The sequence below is a fragment of the Pyrgilauda ruficollis genome, unplaced genomic scaffold (genome assembly GCF_017590135.1).
Source record: "Pyrgilauda ruficollis isolate IOZ18807 unplaced genomic scaffold, ASM1759013v1 scaffold60, whole genome shotgun sequence".
Lineage (NCBI taxonomy): Eukaryota > Metazoa > Chordata > Aves > Passeriformes > Passeridae > Pyrgilauda > Pyrgilauda ruficollis.
Window position 1 is genome coordinate 739,824 of NW_024527711.1, and position 18,145 is coordinate 757,968.

Here is an 18,145-nt window from a genome sequence, read left to right on the forward strand (position 1 = left end):
TCTGGAGCCTTTTGTTTTCACGACATTTCCTTTAGTGACAGACCTGAAAATAGCTCATCAAGCTTAATGACAATGGGATAAGTTAAAATATAGTCTTAATGCCTCTTCTGAGATGCTTACGTCTATTTTGTAGCTGATAAATTCCCTGGGTTAAATTACATCCTTGGATAGGAAATGGATATCACAAAGGCAATGGGAGTTTGACATGGCCATCAAGGGATTATAAACAGCCCTCAAGGAAAACAATATAAACATATTGCTTCCTCTACTGCTTGAATCCACTAATTAGGAAACCAGAATGTGATAGAAAAATGTTGATGGTGAGCAGATGCATTTGCTGAGTTATTATTGCAAGTCTGGTTACCAAAGCTAAAAAATATGGCAAAGCACTCAATATTTTGCCACGAACTTTAGAAGTCTATCAATTCTATGTAAATCACAACAAGTATGGCAAACATTTTGCCAAAGGTCACCTCTATATATGAAACATTTTGTGTCTGACTTAGATGAAATACAGGTAACACATTGATCTCATTGGCACGTTGCATTCTCCCCATCTATCCTGGCCACATGTTTTCACAGTATATTGTAAATTTTTCAGGATGTCATTGAAGTGGCTGCAATTCCAGCAGGCCTGCACACCATACATGAGATTCACTAATTTTAAGTATCTGTGGTATAAGAGAGTCACTCCAAATTAAATAAAACTGGGCTAGTTCTCCCAGACAACTAGTAACTGAGGCATATTAAAATTTAAGCTCATAATGAGCATGAACTTGTCACTAACACGCAGGTGATCTTTTTGTTCTCACATTGAAGTCACTGAGAATTCTAAGTAAGCCCTTAGTATCAGATCTGCCATAATAAAGTGTGCAAAAGACATGAGCTTAAGTTAAGACACTTAGATTAGAAAACTCTGCTCCAAAGGTAAAATCTCACCCATATTCATCAAATATGGCTTTGGGGTTTACTGCTTCTGAAGTTTTCTTGCTGTGTGCAACAACTCTTCAAAACTATATAGGTCATCAAGCAATTTAAGAATACATGAAAAAGAGTGAGATTTATTTCCTTAAGCTACCATAGACCAAATAAAATTGTGACAAATTGTCATTGTTTTTTATATTTATGCACATTTCCTGATCTCTTGACAAGACACCTACCCCTCAAGATGACCCGGATTCTCTTTATTGCAATTCTGTGTTTTCCTTTTAAATTGAGTGTATATAGAAGCATATGAATGGGAAATCTAAAAATATTTGTCCGCAGCTGAAACGTGAAGCATCAGAAAGTGAGTGCCCTGTATTTCTTCCTCCCACTGGAACATGGCAGTATACACATGGTCCCTGGATTTGACACATGTGAGATTACTTTGCTTTTATAAATTCTGTTGAATGGAATTATTGCTGTTGATATTTATTTCGCTGAAAGATGTAATAGCTGTAAACTTCCACAAAAATATCTGTCAAAGACAGTTGGAACATTTTGAACAACCATGTCCCAGACTGATGCTGTAATCATTGATGTGAATTAGGAGCATCTTTACAAGGCTTTGTGTCAGGTCTCTGAAACCAATTTTACAGTGAAGTAAATCTGGTCTGTGTGCTGGTAATAAAATATACTGCAACTGAATGTATTTTATATCAAAAGTTGGACCCAATAATGAGTTAGCATCAATGTTTAGAGTTCAGTCATAGTGGGTCACCTCCTCAAGACTGGGAAATTAACTTCCCAAGCCAGTAACAACCCGCAGGTCCTGATCTTTCTCCAAAGAGCACAAAGGCTCAGGGAGCTTGTGAAATGCTCCACCTCACTGCATGCAGAGTGTAGTGGAAAATTAGTTCTACCTCTCACTGTGAGGCTGGAATAACCCTAAAAGTCCCAAAACAGTAGTTAGTAAGGTATCACCTTTCAGGAAATAATGGTGATAAACAAGCACTTCTGTATACACTAGTCTCTTCAATAGTTTGAAGACTAGTATACACTAGTCTCTGATAGTTTGTTTCTGCACATTTGAAACAGGCATATTTAAGACCTTTGATGACATTAACTTGTGGAGGAAAAAAATAGTTGATATTTAAACCTATGTCATTTGCTTTAGCTATAGGCTTCTTTTCTATAATAAAGAGTGAGATATTGTCCTGGAAAAAAAAATTACTTAGGATAGAAGCCCTGTGTCCTCATAGAGTTTATCTGTGATATTTCATGTTTTCCTCTGTGCTTTTCTTTTGCTCTCTCAAGGCCAGATTTAAAACTGACTATTCCAGAGGAAAAAAAAAAAAAAAGAAAATAAATTAAATGAACATCGTGTAATAAAATAGATTATTGAATTTGTCTAAAAAAGTATTTAATCTCAAACTGAGATCCTTTCTTCTTTAAAAATACTTTGTTCTGCATCCAGTGTTTGGTGGTTTTTGTTTGGTTTTTTTTTGGGTTTTTGTTTAATTGTCCTGAAAGCTCATCTACTTTGTAAATCAGTCAGCTTCCTAGATCCCAGTGACTTGCAAAAGTTATTTGTTGGATCAGAATTGAAAGAAGCATGGGAAACTGCTGACCTTCCCAAAAAAACAGATATTGTCAGAAGTGGTTGGACTTTGAAGAATAGGTAGAATTAAAAATTGGAATCTTAGTTGACTGGGGGTGTAGTAAATTATTCCTTAGGGACTCAAAATGGAGTCAGTGACTACTCAGTTCCAGAAAACAAGGTGAATGATCCATGCTCCCTGGCTCCCTCTGCCTCATTGTAATATAAAGTCCATGTGCACCAGAAGCTGCCCTCTGGCAGCAGGTTATAGGTCTTTACTTCTCTGTCTCACCTCCTTTTATTTAGGCTCACATCTTCACTTTCTTTAGAACTCGACAAGACCTCTTGTGCGTTCCAACACCTCACACACAGAACTGAAAGTGAATTCACACAGAAAATTGAAACAGATTTTAACAAGATGGGGTAACCTGCAAGATGGGGCAAAGGGTTAACAGCCCAAGCTGTTAACCAGCCAGTTTCTTACACATAACAAACTCCTTTTGTTCTCTCTTCTCCCCATTTTCTCAAGCTTGTTCTTTTCCAGCCCATTTTCATCTCCCTTTTTCTAGCTCCCAGTTCTCCCAAATAAACAACACCACGTGTTACTTTTCTATCTCAATCCCATTTCTGTTACCTTTGTACCCAAATTTGGTATCTGTGATGCTGTTATCTCTCATTTCAGCCACTGCTTGAAATATAAGACACTGCTTGAAAGTGTTTCCTAGACCTTGCCACCTCAGCTCCCAGAGGTCCCCAGTACCTCTCTACAGATACCAGTGGGATCTGGCTGCTTTTCACACAATTCCCCCTTAAACACCTGTAAAATTTGATTTTTAATCAAATTTTTAAAAATCCTTCATAGTGTTACCCATGGTTTTTGCCATCTCCTCTGACTGCTACTTGTTACACCCCACGGTTTCTCATGGTCTGTTCAGCTAAGCCTCAGACTGGGACCTAGGCTGCCCACCTTACCAGGGACATTTTTATTGAAAAAAGCTAGTGTTGATCTTTAGATATGAGACAGAGTCTGATGCAAAGTCATGAAGCTGTCTGACATCAGAAGATTAGATTTTATCAGCACTTTGTCCTTCTTAGGAGCAAGATTTAGAACTGACAAAAACACATGATGGAAACTGGTAAAAAAAGAAACATGAGTGAACAATAAGATCACTTAAAATTTGACCTTGAAACCACTGATTGGGACTTGTCTTGTTCTTTCATTGTGTGTCACTTCCCTGCTCCTCCTCCCTCTGAATTGCGGTTGCAGGTCATGTGAAGACAGCTCTGAGACTCCTATTATCAGATAACCAGCACAGCCCCAGGCTTCAAAGTAAGGAAATTATTTCAACTTTATTTTGTCCTAAAATACTGATAGAGAAATTTTGTATCAGTATATTCTGAGTGGTTTCTTTCCACCACATCACTAATACCATGAACTGCATGTCTTTCCCAGACTAAATTATTTTTTAAAAAAATTTAAAATCCTCCAAATGAGCTTTCAGTTTGATTTAGCAGAAGTATGATTGAGTGAAATGTTTTTCCATCTCATCCAGTGGTAGTAGGTTCAATAATAATAACTAAGAAATCAGGCCTATGCTGTTCATGGTTTGGCAACACAATTCCTGTAACAACTCTGCATCAGCAACACAGGCTGCTAAAGAGCCTTTGGCCTACTTCCTTATCTTAAATAACTGGTGCTGTACTAAGGACATCAGAAAGATGTGCCCTAGAAATTCCCCTGGAATAATCCTTGGAATAACTCTGAACAGGGGTGGAGGGGGGAACATCCTGTATTTATTAGCACCATTTGCAGTGTTCAGTGATAAGCAAAAAGCTCCTTGATGGAACAATTTGAAAACACCCTAGAAAATGAAAGACACAGCCCCACAGGGTAATGAACATCCATCCCACCCATCTTTAGACTCTTAAGAGTAGATCTGTGAAGCTAAACAAGGAACATGAAAAAGCCAGCTGAAGCACTGGACCTATATGGTGTGCACTGCTGGCTAACTTCCCTCTTTGGTTTCTTTTTGTGCCATTCCAACTAGATGTCCCCATGAAATATGTGCAACACAGAAAGCCAAATCGAAACAGTGTGAAGATGAGTTAGTAACAGGTGAATGAGTTAGCAGTACAGTTTTATTTATGGACTCAAGGTGATCAGATGTTGATGACAGTCAAAAAAGAGCTCTGAATTCTAGGATCTGAGTTCCCATCTGATGGTTTCTTTTCCACTGACAAAGGACAGGAATGTGCTTTACAAACCTGTATTCCCAAGCATGGGTTCTTTTTCCCACTGCATAAGAAGCCATCCCACACATAGAGTTGAGATATTTGAACTCATTTAATATCTGTGCAGAGATGGGTGGTAGGTGATGAAGCCACAAAGTTGGCACATCTTCAGCATGCTAAGTGCTCATTTTTATACATTTCCGCAATTAAAAAAATTAATCTCCTGTATATGTAACAACTTAATTATACAGTCATTGGCTTTTCTTTCTCTGGTCTCCATTTAAATATAAAGATACAGTAGACACTGATTTTACTGTGCATGCTCTAAGAGGAAGGAGCTTATGTGAATAAGGGGCAATGACAGCTTATCAGTGGGTGCTTTACTGAGCCAATGAACACAAAGTTCAAGCAAAGTTGTTCTTTAGTTTTATAGTTTGATTTACAGTGTTCTCCTGTTCTTTCTTCTTGGGTCATGGCTCTTAGTTCCTGCAGGTTGGTTATTCCTTCATTTTTCATGCCTTCTTATATTTGTCCTGCACTACAGTGAATTTTTAACCTTTTCATGGTGCTTTATTGAACAAACCTACATACCTTACTCAAGCACACAAGCCTATAGCATCCTACAACCTGGCATCAATCATGTTGTCAGTAATGCTGCACTGGTGAAAAAAAAAAAAAAAAAAAAAAAGTAGAGATATCATCTTCTCTTTAGGAAATGGTTGTTCATCAAAATTAAAGGCAGTAAATTATCTAGAGCAGGCAAGCCACCACCTGCCAGCAGTGCAACACAAGTTTTGTGTCTTGCAATAAGCATAAGAAAGAAGCTGCTCCATGTGAGTTTATGAGCAAGACCAGTGCCAGCGGCAGTAGAAAGCACTTGCAACATTTCTGTGAAAGCATGTAATGAGCACTTTCTGCTCGAAGCAGTGCACAGCACATCAGCACTGTTCCAGAGGAAGTGGCTGCTGGCTGCTGTCCCCAGAACCATGAATCAAGAGTTAATCATCCTCCTCAAGTCAGTCACACGGCATTAAGCTGTGGTTTCAAAGCCTCAGCTCAGAGATCTTCCCTGAAACCTGGCTGTTAGTTATCTTATTGCCTTTGCCTATTTTGAAGTATTTTATATTGAGCAGCAATATTTCATGTAATTAGTTCTACTACTCGTAAATATAGAGTTTTGTAGGATGCATGAATCACTTTTTTTTTTTTTTTCTTGGACAAATCTACAAAACTATCTGAAAAAGGAATACTAAAATATTTATTACATTTTCTCTCTGATTTCAGCTCCCCTTCCTATTTTCCTAGTTCATTACTGAGCCCTCATTTTGCAAAGCTACTTTGACAAACCTTTCCTCTTTATTTTCTTTTATTTCAAACGTTCCCTTCTCTGGTTTCTATTATTACACAGCAACTATCATCAATGTACATGAAGGCAGTCATCAGGTTCCAAGAAACACTTTATTTGCAGCTAAGCTTGTGTATTTGCCTGAAGCACTGGTGAATGAACATATTTCATTACCTTTTATGCTATCACTGGCAGAAGACAGCCAAGTGCTCCTTGAAAAACAAATAGGCAACAGGTCAGGAAAATCCATGAACAGTATTGAGCAGAGCTGGCTAGTAGAGATGCCACGAATGCCTGCAGCTTGGCCATTCAGCTTTCACATTAAATGCTTGGTATTGTGTCTGTGAGGCAGAGGTAATGCCTTCAGCTCCAGCAGTGTCACTATGCTTTTGATAAATCCTTGTGGAAAATTTGGTTCTCAAGTAACAGGCAAAGATCACATTCCTCTATAATTTCTCCCAGTTTGGGACCACCTATAAGAATATTTTTAGTTTCTCCCTTGATGAATTAAAATGTTAAAGCACGGTCCAGCTCCACCAATGGTGAACTTGCACAATTACATATGAGTTGTACAAGGTCACATGAGGAGTTTGTGGCTTAGACAGACATCTTTCTGCCACTTCCTCCACCCATCCAAACTAGGATGACTTCACTATACATGAAGTTTCCATGGACTAAACACATGGCAGGTGTTTGTGTAGCTCTCATTATTGTGAATGTGAATTGGCAGAGCACTCCACAGGAGGATGAAATCCTCTGAGGTGTTACTCCAAATTGTTTTTCAAAAATGATTCTCTGTGCTATATCACTGCACAGTTTATCTTAAAACTAAATCACTTTGTCATTATAATCTTGGCTGGCAGCTCATTCTTTAACAAAACCTGTGTTCATTCTGATTTTTTGAAATAAAACCAGTGACTTCCCCAGCACAGAAAGGACATCAACCTGTTGGAGCAAGCGCAGAGGAGGGCCACCTTCAGGCTTATTCTTAATGTTAATGTGTGTTAATGCGTGATTCCAAGCCTCTGTTCTTCCCCACACATTGCAAATATTAACTTTGCCTTAACCTAATAGACTTTGTCCAGTCTGGCTGCTGGGTAACTACAGCTGCTTTTGATAAGCCAAGACCACAAAAGAAGCAAGTGCCACTGGATGAATTGTTGCAGTTTCAGCAGCAGCTCTCTCCATGACCACCAAATGGTATTTTAAACCCCATGCACTCTACTTTGCCCAAGACATTGGAGCAGCTTGGCACTGCTCTCTGTTTTTGTGTTATTTGTGCCAGGCTTTCCTTGCAAAGCGGGGAGCAACAGGAGGGCTCAGCCCAGGTGAGCAACTCTTCAGACGGAGCCATGGGGAATTCTCTGCTCACATAAATATCAGTGTGCTTCTCAAAGGCTGCTTAGCAATGTGCCTGGAAATTCAGATATCAACTATCACTCAGTACCACTTCAGCATTTTTGTGCTATGCAATATTTTAAGGAGAAAAAAAAATGCATAGCATTTTTATTGACTGCTTTAGGGAAACAAATCTCTCATATGCACTTCTTTCTTGAGAAGAGCCATTATATTGAACATTAAATCCATAGAAACATGTTTGGGTTCACATCTATCTCAGGGCATTCCTTGAGCTGCAAGTTTTAATATGCAGTTGGATTATCTGCGCACTACACTTTCCTTGTTGCTTGTGTCAAACCTTCTGTCCTGGCTAACCCAACCCTTACCCTCCAGCCTCAGCCTGAACTCATATGTCAGGCTGTGGTGGAGCCAGCCTGTGCTCTGTGTGTGCTGGGCATGTGTATCATACATGCTTGCCCTGCCAACTCAGCTCAAACAGCAACAGTGACCCCAGTGACATTCATCAGAGCACTAAGTCATACCTTCTTCCTTTCTTCTCCCACCTGTTATTTGTCCCAAATGTCTCTTTATGTAATGAGATATCTGGGCATATCAGTTTGCCTGCAGCATCCAGATTCTGACAAGATATTAATAATCAATCTTCAAACTTCTTTGAGGGCTGTGTCTAAAAACAAAGTACTGGTCATTCTTGTTCTGCGCTTACGGAATTTCCTGCTTTTCTTCATTTTGTGCATCATGAAACCAGTCTGACCTGGACTCTGGTGACTCTGTCCTGGACACGTAGTGAGCTCTCTGCATGGGCACTCTAGGCAGAGGATGCAACCTAATCAACACCCCAAAGCCTCAACTGTAAGCTAGTAGCCAGCAAAACCGTAGATGACTGATAAAGAAGAAGTTGATCTAGTGTTGATAACACACGTACATGTCTTCTGATTTTGTTTTTTTCATGCTTCCTTAAAAACAAAACTGAGGCCAAAGCTAGCAACTGCAAAATAAGTGTAGTGGAAACACTGAAGTGAATGCCATCCTGGAGAACAAAAATAAATATATTGCAAAATTAGTCATGAGAAAGCCCTTAGTTTGGAATATGGATGTTTTTCTAGACAAGATCTTGCTCAATAAGTATGTGCCCAATTGGCTAAAAAATTTCCTTATGATCTTCCTAAAATGAAAGCACATGCTGGGTTTCACAGACTTTAGCTTTTAATGCCAATGATTAACAAATACTTCCAACTAGGCAAGGAGCAATCATAGGATTGTAAAAGTAATCCTGATTGTTTAAATGCTCTAATACATCACACACACGCACAAACCATATTTTTGGGTACCTATGCTAACCTCCAGTTTGCAGTAGCACTTGCTTTCATTACACACTCAGCAATGAAGGCTCTTTGCAGTCTGTGTCCAGCAGTTCTCCCATGGGCAAGAAGGTGGTTGCCTGGAAGAGAAGAGGATCTAAGTGAGAGAGGTAGACAAACTCTGGAGGTAGAGAAAAAAGTAGCAAACAAGAATGAGCATGACAGCAATGAATTTCACATGGAAAGAGAAGGCTGATTCCTTTGGCCTTACTGAAGCAAAGAGGAGATAAGATCACTTGATGTGGCATTTCATTGGACAGAAGTATAATTTATTTTTGTAAAAATGAAGCACACAGCCAGATTCACTGCCTTCCACTATAAAAGAGTCTTTGTAGATCCCGAAGCTGGGACTGCACTTTTTCTCTCCTGTGAATGAGAGAGGACAGCCTTGTAGCTGAAATATCACCCAAGCTGAGGGTTTGCAAAACTGCTGCATCAACATTGCTAATCTCAGTACTAACCTCCCAGCTGGGGTTTCTTTCTTTGCTTTACATCTGTATCACATGGAGGTTTAACCCTTCTATTCTTATCCACAAAAAACTGCAGTCTGTCAAGGGAAAAATCCTTGCAGCACAGAACTTACAATGTCCCCTCCACCCCAAAACCTCAGACCAACCAAAAAGCAAGGCATCACACACAGGGTAATCCCCCTAGCCTGACAGGACCCACCAGAAAACCTCCAGAGAGCTGTGGTTCAGAGGCCAGATGGACACTTTTCTGGAGAGCAGTGCAGGAAGTTCAGGTGCCTGCTGTTTCCATTCCCAGCACTGGAGAAAGCACTCTCCTGTCCACAAAATGACAAAAGTGAAAGAGACCTGATTGCTTTTCCATAACCTCAGGCAATTTGCTTAAAACTCACAGGCCTTCCTACAGTCTCTTTCTGCATTCAATCTGCCTCTGTCCCATGTATATAGGGTAAAGAGATCACTGCAGTGCTAAATCAGGCAGGAATCGCATGCCCCATGCCTTTGCAGGGGGCTAAGTAGAATGGTTTCATTGCCCCTTACAGCATCGCAGAAAGGCATTGGGCAAACCTTTTCCTGTGGCGTCCTCAGGAAAACAGAGCCAAGGTCACCATATGGGTGCATGACAGACAATATTCAGACTGGAGATTAGGAACAGTTTTTTTCACCAAGAGGGCAGTCAGGCAGTGGGACAGGGGCCCAGAGTTTGTGAACACCCTGTCCTCGCAGGTTTTTAAGACCCAACTTCCTCAAGCCCTGAGCAACCTGACATTCAGAGACAATTTTGCTTTGGCCAGGCTGTTGGGAGTGGAGATGCACAAAGCCTTACCCACCTTGAATTGTTCCATGATCCTACATATTTTGGACATCTTTTTCAAGGAGTGGAAGAGAAATCCCCAAGTGCTGTCCATCAAAGCCTGCAATCTCCCTGTCCATGCTGTGGCTCAGAAAGACAAGCTTCCCTGTGCATGGACATGGTCTCCTGCTCCTGCAGGAACCTATTGTCAGATTTTAATCTCTACCCGAAGAATGTTGAGGAGATCATAGTATTCAAGCAGAAAGCAGAGAAATCTCTCCTAAGATTTATTTTGTCTGATACATTTGGGAAGGAAGAGAGAGCAAAGAGAAGCCAACTTAGTCCAAGCGGAAACAACACTTAGAAGCTACTGAGATTTCAGCAGAAGTTTGCAGGAGACAACACAACCTCTCTCCTTGCTTCCTTGCTACAGAAACTCACTTCTCCCACACACAGCAAGGACTTTGGGTCACAACTGCAAGAGGCATGGGTGCATCCTTATGCAAATGAGAATGCAAGTATCGCCCTGAGGTGGTGAATATAAATATGTTTAGCAATCAAGTGCTTCCTTGTATACATGTAACTCCTGAGCAGAGCTGGACTGTTCTTTAAAATTGTCTTATCCAAAAACTATGGCATCAAAGCAGTGCAAAACTCAGTGAGAAAAACCCAAACAAACCTTCAAATAGCTGTTTCTGAAATACACCCTCTCAGGCATTACGTTAATTTAAGTGAGAAATTACACTGTTTGGATATGAACCAGCCATTGCCTTGAATTAGGACCATGAGGTAGCCTGGTCATCTTCTGGGGACATTCAACTTTTCTACATTGTCTAGAAAAGTTTGGCCATTCCTGCATTTGTGCTGTGCTGGTAAATGACAGATACCTTCTTTAAAAGCAAGATTAGATAACTGCAGTAAGATCATGGGAGCAGAGGCAAAAGGGCATCCTTCAGTTGCTGCAGAGCTGAGCAGGGTGACTGCAAGCCCTGTGCCCGGGCCAGCCCCCGTGTCCTCCGTGCATGCCCCCTGTGCTGGCTTGAGGCTGATGTTGAGCAGAACTTCAAGATGGTGACACCTCAGGCTGCAAGTCCTAGAGCTCTGGCACAATGAGTATTGGTGCTATTTTGGAAGCATTGCTGTGTTGGTACCTCCTCGAAGAGATGTTGATACTGCCTTGACTACTGTGCAAATTTGAGGAGACAAGAGGTTTTCTCTCTGGAATGGATAAGTGTTACATTAATTCCAAATCATTCCAAATAATATTAAAATCTGAAAGTGCCCTTTCAAGAGGTATTCAGCACACAATGAAAGTTGTTTTCATTTTCTGTGAGCAGAGTTTTCAGCAAAGTTGTGGACTACCTGGAGAGAATGTCTGATTTCTTACTGCTTTGGTGACCAGGAAATCAGAAGGGCATTTTAATGCACGTATCATAAAACCAGAAATGAGGTCTGTAACATTTAAGCAAGATTTGGTTTCATCAGAACAAAAATCCCTATGCTTTGTTAAATGGTGTCAGTGTTCAGAAAGGGAATCACCATGCTCATGTACTAAAATCAGTCATGGCCTTGGAATCACCATACTGAAATCATCACCATTTGGAGTAACTATGAATCAAGTGATATTTGATGTAAGCCAAAAAAAATGTCCTTGCCAGTGCCTTTCAGAGGTTTCTGTAGTGGGAAGTGTTTCTGGATTGTGTTAATGTATTCTGCATTTTTTAACTTCTCATGCAAGTATTCTTGCATGTGTACTGTGGGGCAGAGTGAAAAGATGGATTTATACTGTCTCTTAAACAGATGGGCCAGACTCTGCTCCAGATTGCAGCTTCATGAATCTCTTTATACTCATGTAAAAATGCAAGTCAAATGCAAAAATACTGTGCTAGGGTGTGGCTCAATGCTTCAGGCCTCATTCCACTTCTCCCTTCTCAACATTGCTGTTTTAGAAAATAAGGCAAGTGCAAATAAATATAAATTCTGTATGAGATCATCACTGCACATGTCTCCAGAGGCCACTGGGAGTTTATAGTATGGGATGCCTTCTGAAGGCATCTCCACTGAATGTGGATCAACACAAGAACATTATCACTATGAAAATCATCAGGTCTGCAGGGCTAAAAGCTGGAAAAGTTATGGATTTTCACTCTTACAGAAACCTTCTTTTCCTGATTTGCAATTTTCAAACTTACATGTTATCCAGTTTAAAAAACACATTAAAAAATGCATTGTTTATAGTGCAACAGTACCTAGGAGTTTGTTGTTGGACTCTGTTGCAGGAGGTCCTGTACAAAAACAAAATCAAGTGACAACTCCTAACCTTTGAACTGTGTATCCCTGTGATTATTCATGTGCTAGATAAGATGAGATGTAAGCCAATGTCTTTATAAATTGATGGGTGAAAGTATGGGTGTTAACATCTTCAAAATGGGTCTTAATGCCTCTGCTGACTGTGGGCAGCAGGTTCATTACAGAGCCTCTGCAGCTTGACTCCTGAAACAACCAAGTGGGACTGCACAATCCTGAACTTCTAAACTTTGGGGTAAAATAGTAGGTTCAAGGGGGGAATATGTGGTAGGCAGTTCAGGAAGGCTGTACCCTCAGCAATGTAAAAGTAAGGCAAAGTACCTCAGCAATGGGGAAAGGAAGAGGGCAACATGCAGCTGGGACTTTGGGATAAAAGGAGGCTGCAGCCTCCGGAACCTCAAGAGAGAAAACCCCGCAGGTGTGTGACCCCAGGGGACTTTGTCCCTTTATTTAAATAAAGTTACAGGACTCTGTCTCCTTTTTGGACATAAACTTCGGGTGTTTGTGGATGTTCTTGTCAAAGACAATAACTAGAGATAATAGATGGGGCGTACAAACAAAGACATAGTGGGAAACTGTCCCTCAGTTTCCTACCCAAAGTGGTGTGAAGCAATCCTAAAGTTAATGCAAGCCCTGCAGCTCTGTAATAGGTCTGATATTGCTTCCAATAAAGCAAAAATTGCTTGCAAGAGGGAGCAATATAAGGAGAATCAAAGCAGAAATGAGAAGCGGAAAACTAGAAGAACAAGATGAAGAAAAATCCACAAACCAAACCAAACAAACAAAAAGGAAAACAACATGCACAAGGCAGAAGAGGGAAAAAACCCAGAGATGGTAGTTTTATAATTTTTATGGTTCAAAATGATGCTGTGACATGTAACTCCAACTGTTGGGAAAAAAAAATATATCTAAAATCCATAATTTCTGCATTTTTTTCTAAAAGAATTAATTGAAAAAAGGCAGAGGTCTTTCTCAGTGGGGGTGGTACATCTGCTTTGTGGTGATAAACACATCTCTGCTGTACTAGGGATAAGTGAGGGTCTGCAGCACTTCCCCCGCTTTTCACATGGTACCAGCTTCCACCTCCTGAACTGGCTCACACCTGACATGATTTGGAAAACAGGCTCAAATTTGGAGACCTGGAGCCTCCTCTGCCCCATCCCTGCCTCCTCCTGCCCTGACTACTCAACCATGTTGATTTTAACAGACAGGCTTCTTTTGCTTATGTGTGGTATTTTTTGTTTATGATGCCTTCAGAGCAAATCACCTTTGAGTCCTGTTACCTCGAGCCACACAATGCAGATGTGCTAATTCAGAGTTTTGCAACTCAATGCATTTGCGAAATTTTGCATTTATAAATGTTAAAGCACTCCTGTTCATATGGATATTGTCCAAAACCGTGGGTATTGTGATTACCAAAACTCTTGTGTGCGCTGATGTTTCAAAGACTTCTGTGGCACAAATTCAGAGCATTGGGATGTATTAAGATGACTGGCATCTCAAAATAGGTGGACATTTATTTTAACTATGTCAGATATAACATTTTTGTTGGTATTGTAGAAAATACATTTAGATAATATGGGACCATTTCCTTTTTTTGTAAGAAAGATGAATGAATATTCACTGAATGGTTTCAAATACATGCAAGTGTATTTGAAGCAAAAAAAAATCTCATGTGTAAAGATGAGATAGACTCATGACAACTGAGTGGCTTTACAGATTAAAAAGAGAAGCAGCAGCTTCTGACACTCAATTTACTCTATTAAGACCAACACTAACTTAGTTAAGATTTTCCCTGAAGAGAAAATTTGGTCTCTTTAAAGGAAAAAAAAAATAAATCAGCTTTTGATTAACAGAAATGAACAGCCTATTCTGATTTTCTTAGTTTAGCAGCATTCAGAAAATAGACAATTTTAAACCCAGTGGCAGAAGTTAGCATGATTCTTTAGGTTTCCAGTTTGGGAAACAGTGGGAACATAAAGAAAGAGGCTCTTTCAAAGCATAATTCAAAACAGGAGCCTAAATTAGGCTATTTGCTCTTCACATATTTTATATACTTGCAGAGTTGAAAGTCTGGAGATGTGCCTTTGGGTCACTGAGCTCAGACTGGGCTGTGACAAACAGTCTCCTTGCAATCCTCCTAAAACAGGGCACTCGAAGTTTTCCCCCTTTCTTTAGGATAACCCAACAGCTTTCAGGTTAGAAACTGCTTTCTGATTTCCAAACTGAATTTTGACCTGGCCAGTATGTGCCCATCTGCTGCTCTGCCAGTAGTCATTTGGCTTCAGGTTACACATGTTCTTGTCTCTGGTGTTACCTCCTCCAGTGCAGTGACAGCCAGCAATGTTGTGTCCTGCATTTCGTAATTGCCTGGATGCAAGGAGTGAACGGCAGAGCTGATAATAGACTCCTTTATCCCCTGTAAATGGAGACAAGCAAAGTGCACTTGCAAAACCTGCAATTTGGATTGAAGTCTGATTGCATCTGTGTCTCAAAAGAGCTAAGGAACACTCAGATAAGAAGCTTTTGAATTGCATATGTAAAACAAGGTGAAAGAGAAAGAGTGGAAGACAGATTGGTTTTTTGTTTTAGTTTATTTTTTGTGGCCTCACAAGAAATGAGTGAAAAACAATTAGAAAATGAAGTCAGTGATAGAGAGGAAGACAATGACAAAAAATTTTCTGGGAGAAGACATTACATTTCTTCCCTGCCAGACCTCAGGTCTCATCAAAAATTGGAATATTTTGAGTTGCCAGCATTTCAGAAAAAAGTGCTAGAAACTGACAAGCTCTTGACACACTTTAAAATGCATTGATTGTATAATCTTCAGGCATCTGGGAGTAACAAGGGAATAAATAAAAGTTTAAAAAAGAAAAGAAAAACATTCAGTGTTTGTTTTCACATCTCAGTGTGGAAAAGCAATACTAAGTACTTGTGATATGCACAGGGTTCTTTAGTACACACATAACTGGCATTTAACTGGGCAGTCACACCACAAAGTCACACCAGGCGGCTGCACACGTATCAATCCCTTGCAGACCTATTTCAAAACTAGGCATGACTTCAGCTGCATTACAGATAGCAATAATAGAAAGGATGGCTGCTAAGCATTTCTCATCACAAATAACTTTTGGTTTTCACCCTTCCTCAAATAGCAGCATACCTGATCCAGCCCTGGAAAGTTTCTCATGGCCTACAGGCAGCGTTACATAGCAATAAACAGAGAATAGGGAGATTTTGAGCCGGAGCTTACCTTGTTTTGTCGCACTTTAGCAATTGATAATCACATTTGACTGTCTGCAGTTCCCCAGCTCTACTGGGCAGTAACAGCCTGTGGTGCATTGGAAATACCTTGTTACCTACACAGAGTGCACCCACCTTGCAGCACTGAGCATGTCCTTGTCCCTGACTTGTGCAGGTGCCCAGCTGGGCAGAGCAAGCACTGAGGCAGCCTTCTGGGTGCTGTGACCGACCACACCTTGCATGGCCACGACTGAGGCAGCACTCAAACTCCATGGCACAAAACTGGGCTGGCTGTGCAATGGACAGCAGAGCACCCCTCAAGAGATAGGACATGAACCTCACCTCAAGGGTGCAGTGGATGGATGACCATTCTGCCTGGAATAGGCAAAAACATGTACCTAAATAAGTGATTTTAGCAAAATGCTGACTTGCGTCTCAGAATAAGAAAACCTGCCAGAAGACTGGGAGAAATGGTTAGATCATTAATTAATTAGTCCTATTATGGAGGGTAGTTCAATTCCACTACAGTTATGGTAGTGGAATTCTGCTATTCCCCTCCTGCTTCTGCTTTCCATTGTGCTCAGGGATTAGCTAGACATGGGTTCAGTGATCTGATGCAATAGGAAAATTTTTTTTTTTTATTTCCTGTGAGAGCATGCTAGGTTTTTTTTGTCTGATCATCTTGCTTGCCTGTGACTGCTCAGTCTCTGGCTTTGATGCCACAAAAGCACCTGCCGGTTCTGATGGAAGAGGTAGGAAGAAGCAGAGCAGGACTGTTTTTTGCATTGGCAGCCTGCAATTATACCAGCTAAAGTTGAGCATCAAATTGCAAACACACACCAGGAAAGGGAAATGAGTTATTATTTTAATTGTTTGACCATTTGAAAGTCAACTGGAAATCCTAAGTATAATGGATTTTCTTATTTTATTTCAACATGATACAGCTATTTTGCTATCAGAATTTCTACTTTTGTGGCCATTCAATTTCCCATCTGATCTACACGTTGTAAAATCAACTTCCAGGACATGAAATTAACTTCTATTTTTTTTTTCCAGTTCCTAACAGTAGAAGCAATAATGCTTTTTTTTATGGGATGTGTAGATATTTAATTACTTCAGGTTCATAAAATCCTTTACCCTTTGAAGATTAAGAATGCTTACAGGTACCAAGCACTCAGTCAGAAAAGCTGTTCATTTATGAGATGAGATATTTCTGAAAAATGGTATTTCTTTCAGATAAGGCACCTCTGAGAAGGTCACTTAAATTTTTTTTATCTCCTTCATCATCATCTTCTTTCAGTGAACCACAGGGCTGGAGGACTCCCCAGGAGGTCACCATCTATTCAATACCAGCTTATGTCTTCCAGTACATGCATGATGTGCTGTGGGGTGATGTCTGTGAACTCTCAGCAGTTCACTCACATCTCTCTGCCAATGACTACTTCAAAATCTTCCAGCTGACAACTTCTTGATTCCCTGATGCTATAATATTCTACACTTCTAAATATCTGAAGGAAAGAAGATTTTTAAGGTCAAGTTTCTTTATATTGAAATTTATTACATTCCTGGCAGTTTTGAAGATAATATGATTTCCATGTTGATTTTAATTACAGTGACATTTCCTGTTACTCTTCCCCAACTGGAACATTATCTAGATATTTAAATAGTGTCTTAATCAACATGGAATTAACACTGTTATTTTAAGAATCATTACAATAACCAAAGCAATAGTTTCCAGGAAGATTTCAATAAATTTCCTAAGTTTTTAAATAGGATAAATATTATTTTAATTATAACATGTTTTTCCAGGAACAAAGCACTTATATTTGTCCTCACAAACACATATACACACAGGCTATGAAGACAAGTATTCTGTGTATCATCTTGCAGAAAAAGTTGGCAGATAAATGTCCTCAGTGGACAAAAGCCAGGCAAACTAACTGAAAGGTGATATTTTTGTTTGACTTACAGAATCGGATTCCACTATGATTTTCAACTTTTGGAGGGAAGATTTTCACTGTTTATTTTTGAGGGGTTTTCCCCTCACCCTGTGACAGTGACTTCAATTACCTCACAAATAAGACCAGTGCATACCACAGCTATCAGGAGGTTAGTAAACCAACCACTCACCTTGGGAGGGGTTTATTATATGATGGTTTATTGGGGACAATAAACCATCATATTGACTTGGTCATTCCTTGTCTAATTCACCTTAGGAGCTTTATCAAACACTGATAAAACACAGTTTTAGGGAGGTCTTATAAGTGATAAAATTTTGGCTTCAAGAAAGAAGTAACAGTGTGACAAACAAAGAACAAGTCTGCCACCAAACAGAGATGTCCCATCTGATGTGTCTTACACACAAAGCAAAACTAATTTAAGGCTGTATTTCACAGACAAATCCAGATATGTCAGCACTTTTGAGCAAGGAAGACTTTTTCCCCAAGGAAGTAATTAGAATTACTGTAGGAGAGAAGGTACAGGGAGTGCCTTTACCTTACACAGGTGAAATAAGTTACA

General features: G+C 40.0%; 1 long non-coding RNA gene across 1 annotated transcript; it reads right to left on the reverse strand.

Annotated features, from left to right (window-relative positions):
• Positions 1-8,795: 8,795 nt before the first annotated feature.
• On the reverse strand, positions 8,796-10,242 carry LOC121362268. Its single transcript, XR_005956486.1, has 3 exons — positions 10,113-10,242; positions 9,485-9,599; positions 8,796-8,895 (listed from the first exon to the last, which is right to left on the reverse strand). It is a non-coding gene; the product is annotated as an uncharacterized LOC121362268 (long non-coding RNA).
• Between the last annotated feature and the right edge of the window lie 7,903 nt (positions 10,243-18,145).